We start from the raw sequence: 9312 nt of genomic DNA on the forward strand, positions 1-9312 counted from the left end.
TTTTGTTATGGTCTGGTACTTTAAGTTAGCTTGGAACTACTGAGTGCTACTATTGGCACCAAATGTATTTGTTATCTACAAATGCAGATAGACATACTGAAGAGACATTTTACTCAAAATAATACTATATTTGGCATAAGAAGGATACAAGTCTTTTCTTTCTTTTTTTTTTTAAGGAAATAGAGCAAGTTTACCAATAGTCTCATAACAACTTGAGCTTGTTTTCGCTCTTCACCAGGCCCGTGCAATATCCACTGTCACAAAAGGTACAGATTACATACAGCATAGTAATAACAGAACTGAAGAGTCCTAACAGAAAGAAGTCATCTTGAAATTAAGGCCCTGGCTTAGAGAACAAACTCTTCCTTTATTAACTGTTTCACTGACAATAGATGTAGTCCTGCAAAAAGTTGGAAGCCTGGACAATCCGGCACCACTGAACAACGGATCCCTAGAGCAGGCCAAGTTCAGGCACTTGCTTCCCACAGCAGAACCACCTTGGAGCCCACATCAGACTTCTCCCAACCAATTCATACCCAGAAGACTCATAAATTAAGCCAACTGCAATATTGCATGCATAATGTCACATTGCATTTAACTGAATAACTCAGCTTTTTTTAACATACAAAAACACTGAGTTGTAAAAGAACAGAACTACAGGAGTTCAGAGCTTCTTATCAATGTAGGCAGAAGAAAACTGAAGAGCTAATACATTTAAAGAGTTGTTTTTCAACAGCCTGTGCAGGAGACTTAAAAATCTTATTCAAACGTGCATTATTCCCCACAAGGAACATCTAACATTAGACTTTGCTGATGTAAGCTGGCGGGAATACCAATGTACCCATTTACCTCATGATTATTGAGTCTACAGAATAAAATCATTTTCAAAGTCTTTTTATTTCCTTGCTAAACACGCAGGATACCTATCCTTCCAGTTCCTGGGGTCTTGTAGAAGGTTCCAGAGAAGTTTTTCCACATAAATTTCAGGTGAAAGGGAATGTCACATCAACCAAACTCCATTATGACTTAGGGTAGATTCCCTACATGATGGCGGCCCAGGGTTATAAAGCATTTATGCAGATGTACTTTCCAGGCATCCCTTTTCAAAGTTGCTTTGAAATCTTCCTTACTAGAAGCCTGACGGACAACAGCAGTTCTCAGCTAGTGCTTTGCATGTCCTATTAAGTCCATGAATGACATCATCCAAAGTTCCCAGCTGAGGTGCAGGGAATATGAAACTGAAGCTAAGATTGTGACATCAAACATCCCTCTGAATTCTCATGTCCAGTTTTTCCCTCTCTTTTCATTGCCTGACTTGAAGTTCATATCGATAAACAGCAGAAACATTATGGGTGAATATATAATACAATGCACATCCCTTATCTTAGCCTTTTTTTTCTTTTTTTCTTTTTTTGCTGTAGACCAAAGTACATTCATCAGAAACATGAATCCCATTTCAAACAAGAATATACACCATCCGCATTTAAAAGATACCACATTGAAGCATAAAACCACTCCAAATAATTGATTTTCACCTTGTGCTGTCACCCTACAGAAGGCAGAAGTCTGACTGACAAACTTGCATCCACACAAAAAAAAATAATTCCAGATGTGTTTACAATGCATGGTAAGCAGGATAGTGCTTGCTTTACCACCAATTCTTCTGGGATCATCACCAGCCTCGTGCACATACAGCAACCTGCTACAGACACTCACAGATCTTGAGAAGGGACAACCTCATTATAAAGAGCAAGTGCCCTGTAACTGCTCCTTGTGCAGCTACGAAGATGAAAGGCTCCTCTTTGAACTTCCCCAGCCTACTTGTTACTGCAGTTTGAGTCAAAAAGGATGCTGAATTTCAATGAAGGGCCCAATATTATGGTACCTGTCAGCTGACTTTTATTGCGCACGTATATATATCAATGAATTTCCTTCACAAATGCATCAAAGCAAAATACTAGTAAAAATAGCCATACAATATGAGCAGTCTCTCTGATTCCATAAAAATTCCCTAACAAGATCAAGACACGTGTATCTTTACATGAGCTGCTGCTTAAAGATAATTCTCAAGCACCCAAATTTTTGAAGAGGAAAATCTATCAGTCCCTAAAAATTAATTTGTTAATGCTTTCTCTTATACATCACAAAAACATGAAATTACAAATACTTGCATGCAAATGTATATAACTGGCTATAGACTTAAGCTATTCCTAGCTGAAAGCACACAAGAAGTGATAGTTAGGTTGGAGTATGAGGATGCTGTTTTTGGTTCAGCAGCTATTCTCCTCCTAAGAGGTTTAAATACTGTCATGTTAAATATCTGGCAAACAAGTTCATCAGCAGTTACACTACAAATTTAACACTCCCCTCTGTGCCTATAGAAATGAAAGACAGTTCCAAATGGCACAGCTATGTCATACATTGCACAGATTGCTGCCCAACAAACATGTATGCTAATTCTACACTGTCTAGCATTCAGAATTACAATAACTGAAACACAACTGGCTTAACTTACAACCACTCCAAAAAGGACATTCTTATATTTGCACAATCAAGCTTTATGTTTAATTTTATAATTAGCGCAGACTTGCTTAGTTAGAGGAATGTAGGTATTTTAGAGCAATAGCTATGTTGTAGCTGCTATCATTTTTGGAACATCATACCCTAAATATTTTCCAACCAGATGCTCTAGATGTAAGGCTATTAAAAAACACACTTTCCTCCCACAGAACTCATTTGTTAGTTTCTTTCCCGTTCTAAAGCTAGATCTTACACTAAAAAATTCCCCGTACACCAAGGAAAATGACCCTTATCATAAACATACCTACAAAATGGGTCCCCTGCCACTAACTAGATGCAAACTACCTAGACAGCTAGAAAACACATTATGTTTTTATTTTATTTCTATTTATCAGCTCAGTCAAATAGTAAGCCCCAAAAATCCTCGGTCTGGCCTTCCCTTTCATTTTCCTAACAAATGTATCCTAAAATTGCCCTTTGCTGGCAGTATTTTAATAGTCATAATCCTGCAGAACACTGCGCCAAAACCTGGGCCAAGAGAAGAGCACCACAGTTCTCAGTATTCTTGTACATTTCAAGGAAAAACTTCAAGATTTTGTGTCAAATTCTAATTACCTAAACACGGTTTTTTGCTCTGTGTATCTCAAGTTATAAAAATGCCTCTCCCAAGAGAAATGAATCAGCATATTAAATACATGACAATTTTATGTTGTTTGCTCCACACTGCAGAGAACACAGTACCTAGCTCAAGAATAAATAGATAAATCAAGGTTGTAGCTAGTGCATTATTAGAGGGTGTATTTTAGCATTCAAAACAGCATCAGCAGCCAAGCCCTGCTCCTCCAGAGCAATGACATACAAGTTACCTCTTCAGCCTTACAGGTGCAGTTTACCAAAGCTGACAAGTATCCAAGATCAATTTATTCACCGGAATTTGTATTTATTTATGGTATTTTACTCTGGAACAGAAAGAAAGGCTGTTTTATTTTTTTAGGTGACAGAAACTTCAATCCCATTCTTAAAAAGACTTTATATACAATGTTCCAAGTTGTTTTCAAGAGCTTCTCAAACTAATGTTATATTTGGTTATGCGTTTATGAGCCTACATGAATTACAAAATCCAGGCATCTGGAATCAGGGTCTTCACTCAAACAAGGCTGTAGCTCTGCTGGAAGAACACTGCCCCATACCATTTGAAACATCCAATTTAAAAACATGCTGCTCCTGACATGTCGGCTGAGTTGATACATGTTTACACACATTTATCTGAAGTCAAACCTCACAACTTATGACCTAAAAAAAAAAATAAAAAAAAATCAATTCCATAAAACAGACCAGTAAAAGAGGCACCGGTCCAAGCATTAAGGCAGATTCTGCTCCAACATCCATCACAAGTCATCCTCTGGTCTGCAGTTACAGTTCAAATCAAAGAAGTCAAAGCAGCAGCAATCTTTTTGGAGCTGGGGACAGAGAGAGCGAGATGGGTGGCTGGCATCTCCCAGAGTGACAGTCAGATGGGCAGAAAACATCAAAACGCATCAGAAAAAGCACTGATGGGTGGGAGCAGGGAGAAGGGGAGGAAAGAAAAGGGATCGCATCACTCAGGAAGCTGAGAGGGAAATATTAAATGAAAACAAATATCTGCTGCAAGCAAACTATGAAATATTTTAAAATTGGAAAAATGAATTTTTATCTGTATTTGATAAAAATATATATACAGCAGTGAATTTAAGCTTTACAGCTCCAAAAAGCTATATAAGTTACTGTCAAATCTTACAGGCTGTTAAGGCAGTAATGCTAACAGCATCACCTTCATAGTTTCTGACACAAAGAAGCAGGAGCAACAACGCCAAAGACGACTTTCAAAATAATGATATTTTTTTTTTTAAGATGTTTGTCGTATTTCTAAATCTAAGAAAATAAGAATCTTTTTCATATATTCCAAATTATTTTGCTAATATTAAACCACTTATGTAAAATTCAGAACTAATGGCTAACATAAAAGCTGTTTTCAGTTTTGTAAAGAACATGAAATGATAAAGGGTTATAAATGTAGTTTTATACATTATCTTAAAATACTGATGAATTTGGGAAGAAAACATTTCAATTCAGAAATACATTTTCTCAGGTAGTCATACTTAGAGATTTTTCTAGCAAAAACCGAAGAAAATAACAATAATGAGCAGACACCCATAAAGCATTGAAACCTCTCCTGTGCTAGGTTCCTGCCTGTTATTGAGAATTTTAGTGCTAGGAAAAGAAGAAAAGGTCATGCCAAGCAAACAAAGCCTGGTTTTTTGCTTAAAAATAACAAATAGAAAATACTATAATGCATCTTTTTTATATACTGATTTTAAAAATGAATATTTAAATTGGATCAGAAATTCAAAGAGTTGCAATGTAACTGGTTACTTTGGTCACTGTGTCAAAGCAATCAAAGTCAATATGGTAAATAATTGCAATGATTTTTATTTTTTTAAACATATTTCTAGCCTAAAAGACATTTTGAAAGCTTACTTCGTACCAACTTCTATTTCAACCTAAAGTTAAACTGTTGTTACATCATCCAGAAAGGATTAAAGTACACAGAACACAACAGCTATGCAAGTCACACACCTATGATTGATCAACGTGCAATGGCCACTTGGAATGAGAAGTGGAGTGACATGGTAATCCCACCCAGTCTCCCCTATTTGCTTGAGATGCAGTCAGCTGGTACCTGGCACTATCTGAATGTCAAGTTTGTCTCTCACAATTGCAGTCCTGTGCCAAATGCATTTGATTCACATAGCAAGACTGAAAATACAGCTGGCTGACCTAATCTCTGATCACCTGAGCATGGCAAAGGGAGTCATACAATGATGACAAAAGCACAGAGGCTGCACGCATCCCAAGAAACTCGTATCTGTTAAGGCTGCCTGATGCCCAAAAGCTTGTCCCTGGTAGCAGCACCCAGACCACATCTCACCCTATCACACACACACTGTCCTTCATGCAGCCCTTCCCCAGAATGGCTCAGATACACTATGCTGCCTGACATCAGGGTACACGTTTGGCATTCCACAGAAGATAAGGCTGGTTACAAGTATATGCAAGAATGGGTTACTTTCCACCATTGGTGTTCAGACAGATCAGAGCAGAGCTGTAATACTATCTGATCTGTAGAATCATTAAGGTTGGAAAAGACCTCCAAGATCATCAAGTCTAACCATCAGCCTATTACACTGTGCCTACTAAACCATGACCCTCAGTACCACATGTACACATTTCTTGAAAACCTCCAAGGATGGTTCTTCCACCACTTCCCTGGACAGCCTGATTCCCCTGAATCCACAGTCAGAAAATATGGGGCTGTTTTATGTGTGGTTTTCTTTGTTTTAAGGAGAAGCAACTCCACAGTCACTTGACCATGCCTGCAGCAGCACCATGAACCCCAGACAGGTATTTGAGGTTCCAAATCCACATCCCTATTTAACTTGGTGTTAGTCAAAGACACCTGAAGTTCAGGCAGATGTAAACTGGACTTGCAGAGATATCACTGCCTCTGAAGGGACAGGGACAGTCCTCTGCCACTGTGGGGACAGAACAAAAGATGAAAATAACATCAGAAATGGGTCAGCTGCGGGCTCAAGCACAAGGTGAAAGGGTGCTAGCTCATAAGTTCTCTCTGTGAATGAATAGCGAGGGGAAAGACTGAACACAGGGGGGAAAACTATGAAAGATGCAGGAGAAGGGATAAGTTCCTATAGGGAATATTTGCTATTCTTATCCTCTTGCCTCCTTTAGGAAAAGGAGAGGTAAGAAGAAAGGCACAATTGTGCCATCTTGGCACAAGGGGAAATATCTCCCTCCAGGTCCCAGGTCAGTGCACTACCATCACCTGATCACAGAGACAGGTTTTCTCAAGCTTTCAAGCAATGCCCTGATCAATTCAATCCATTGCCATCAGTACGCGTGCCACATGCTTCTGTGCAATACAAACAGAAAAAGGAAACAAATTAGAAAAAATAATGAGATTAGTCTGTGAAGTAAAAGCAAATTAGAGGTAGCTAACTCCCTCTTAAAACTGTCGCAAGTGTAATCATCAACAAGAAAGGATGAACTGTGCTGTTAAATAAAATATCATGGGGTATTTATCCTGACTGGGATAAACAGAGTATCAAAACAACAAGCAAGAATAAATAAAATGATACCTTTTTCATACGAGTACTCTTTCAATGAAATATCACACCCTGAAAACAAGACTCATGATGGCACATGCTGGCATTGAGATAAACTGTAGTGGTATTATAGGCAAACTGCGAAGAGCTGACATGTCAGGATGAGAAAGGTGAAGACAAAGCTCTTCTCAGCATCGGCTCTGACATCAACATCCTGAGAATTACTTCTGGGAGCAACAGGCCAGCACTGCTTACAATAAAAACACAAACAGGTCCGGGAGAACATTCCATTTTGGGATTTGATGACCAAATCCAAATCAAGGAGTGCAACACTAAAATTCACTTCATCTAAAAACGCTGGGCATTTTTAGCTTGCCAAGCCACGTCACTCAATGCAGAAGATCCCTTTCAGTTAAAAAATTCAATACGTGATTTCAGGTACTCACAGAGGAAAACAGAAACACAAATAGATACTGTGTCAGGTGGGGATTTTTCCTCATAGAGCACAACAGTTGCTTCATACTTCTTTGATGTGGCTTTGGTTCTTCTCCTCCTACCTGAGACAATTCAAACCACGTGGTCCCTATCAAACTCTGGGCTTTAACCGTACTATCTTGCATCACTGACTGTAAGCTTCATAAAGTAAATAAAAACCCTTCCGCTTCGCCACACAGAAACCTACTTGAGATCCTGCACAGCACTGGGACAATTTCTGTTCACACAGCAGGTGTTCTATGGGCATGTCTCCAACCGTTACAAAACATTTCTCCTCAAACTTCTCCAGTCTGCATGCTGCTGTTACTGGAGTGGGCTACTTACGTGTTCCTCCCAACTCCAAATATTCTATGATTTTATCAGCGAAAGAAGAAATAAATAATTTCAATGAAGAACCCAGTATTAACAACAACATCAAGTAATTAATGACCTTTATTACAAGCACAGGCTCATTTTTGTGTCTAACCTTCTGCTACAGTGAGAATCGAACTTGAGGCGCTCACCCTTGACAAAGCACACAACTTGCAGGCTGTTCATCTTATATCCTGTCTTTAGGACTAAATACTGCACCCACTGTGAAGGAGATTTACGGTGTGGGTCTTCACCACCAAATAGTCTGCTCAGCCTGGCAGGAGGCACAGAAGACCAAGCCATTGTGGTGAATGCTGTAACTTCAAGCCTACCCAGGCTAAAGTAGGAATGGGACCAGGAGTTAGTGAGTAACTAAAGACAGCTATGAAATGTAGCCCTTCCTTTTCTAAGAGTTCGCCCCGAATGCAGAAGTACTGCCAGCACAACTCAATTCCACTTCTGGAGAAATTTACTATTTGTCAAAAAATATTTTCTCCAGGCCTGAATAAGAAAAAAACATCCCCCATAAAAATGATCATTACAAAGGTGTCTCCATTCACCCTTTTTTTTTTTTTTCCCCTTTCTGGAAACCAGACCTGGCAACTCAGCAAGCAGCATCCCAGACAGCTGCATCCAAGATCAAACTGAATTGAAACTGCTTGTTAGCAATGCCATTAAAATAAATATGATGCATCTAAGTAGTTCCATTCAATTCCTTGGAATTTCTCTTATTTTAAGATAGAATAAAATAAGTTGGAATCTTATTTTAAGATAGAGGTACAGAAAAATTCAGCTAAAATACAGCCTGGAGCAATAAGAAAATCCATCGGCCAAACACTACAAAACATTTAATTTGCACAGCAGTAATAGTGAAACACTGGAATCTCATTGCTCTTTAATTACAAAACTATAAAGAAAACAGAAAAAAAAAAGTAAAACACAAAGATCTGAAAAGAGCAAAGTTTTGAGTTTATACTTGCCAATTCAGTAAGTGTTAAAAGAAACTGGTCAGCTTTCATTTGTTCTGTAGATCACAGGAATGCTCATGCACAAGCGTATACATTTAGGTGATGCCTTATCTGCAGTTCCTCAGTCACTTATTTCCAAAAATAGTTCAGCTACCAATAGTTAGCAAGGGGAATTAAAAAACTGCCTTGAAAAGAGCTAGACAAGACTGTGAGACTGACTTTTAAGCGTACCTGTTTCATATTCACACTATTCATACTAACATGGATATGAACTGAAATGTGGCAATTCAAAATTATGAGGTGTAACTTACTGATAGTATCTTTTAAGGCTAATAAAATTAACATCTCTGCTAAGGAATACTACTCTAATAAAAATTGGTCTATTTTGCGGAAAAGAAGATTGTATAGAGCAGTACACTCTTCTTCTTGAGATCTCAGGTAAATCTAGTAAAAAAAAAAAAGCATAAATTTTTCTAAAGTTGTGAAACATATAGGATATTTGAACTAAGAAGTTGTTCAAATATAGAGTGGGCCTAATCTCAGAAACATTTACCTAATAATGCCAACATGGAATTTGTGCTTTCTGATGACATAAATAAATACACATATGGCAGAACATCAGTTTTGCCAAAGCAGTGTGCTTGGCACTGGGGGGTGTTTTCATCCAGTAATTCTGGAAGATTTTTTTTTTTATTCTTGGGATTTGCTGGTGGAGTTACTCTGACAGCAAAGCCGTGCAGCACAGACAACATCTAGACCCTTCCATCTGTAATCACAGAATGGCCAGGGTTGGAAGGGACCTCAAAGATCATGAATCT

At 38.4% G+C, this 9312-nt stretch overlaps 1 protein-coding gene across 1 annotated transcript in view; it reads right to left on the reverse strand.

Moving 5' to 3' along the window:
• Window positions 1–9312, reverse strand: part of SAMD12 (sterile alpha motif domain containing 12) — a 178973-nt gene that overhangs the window by 135352 nt on the left and 34309 nt on the right. The window lies entirely within an intron of this gene.

The sequence above is a fragment of the Meleagris gallopavo genome, chromosome 3, assembly GCF_000146605.3.
Source record: "Meleagris gallopavo isolate NT-WF06-2002-E0010 breed Aviagen turkey brand Nicholas breeding stock chromosome 3, Turkey_5.1, whole genome shotgun sequence".
Lineage (NCBI taxonomy): Eukaryota > Metazoa > Chordata > Aves > Galliformes > Phasianidae > Meleagris > Meleagris gallopavo.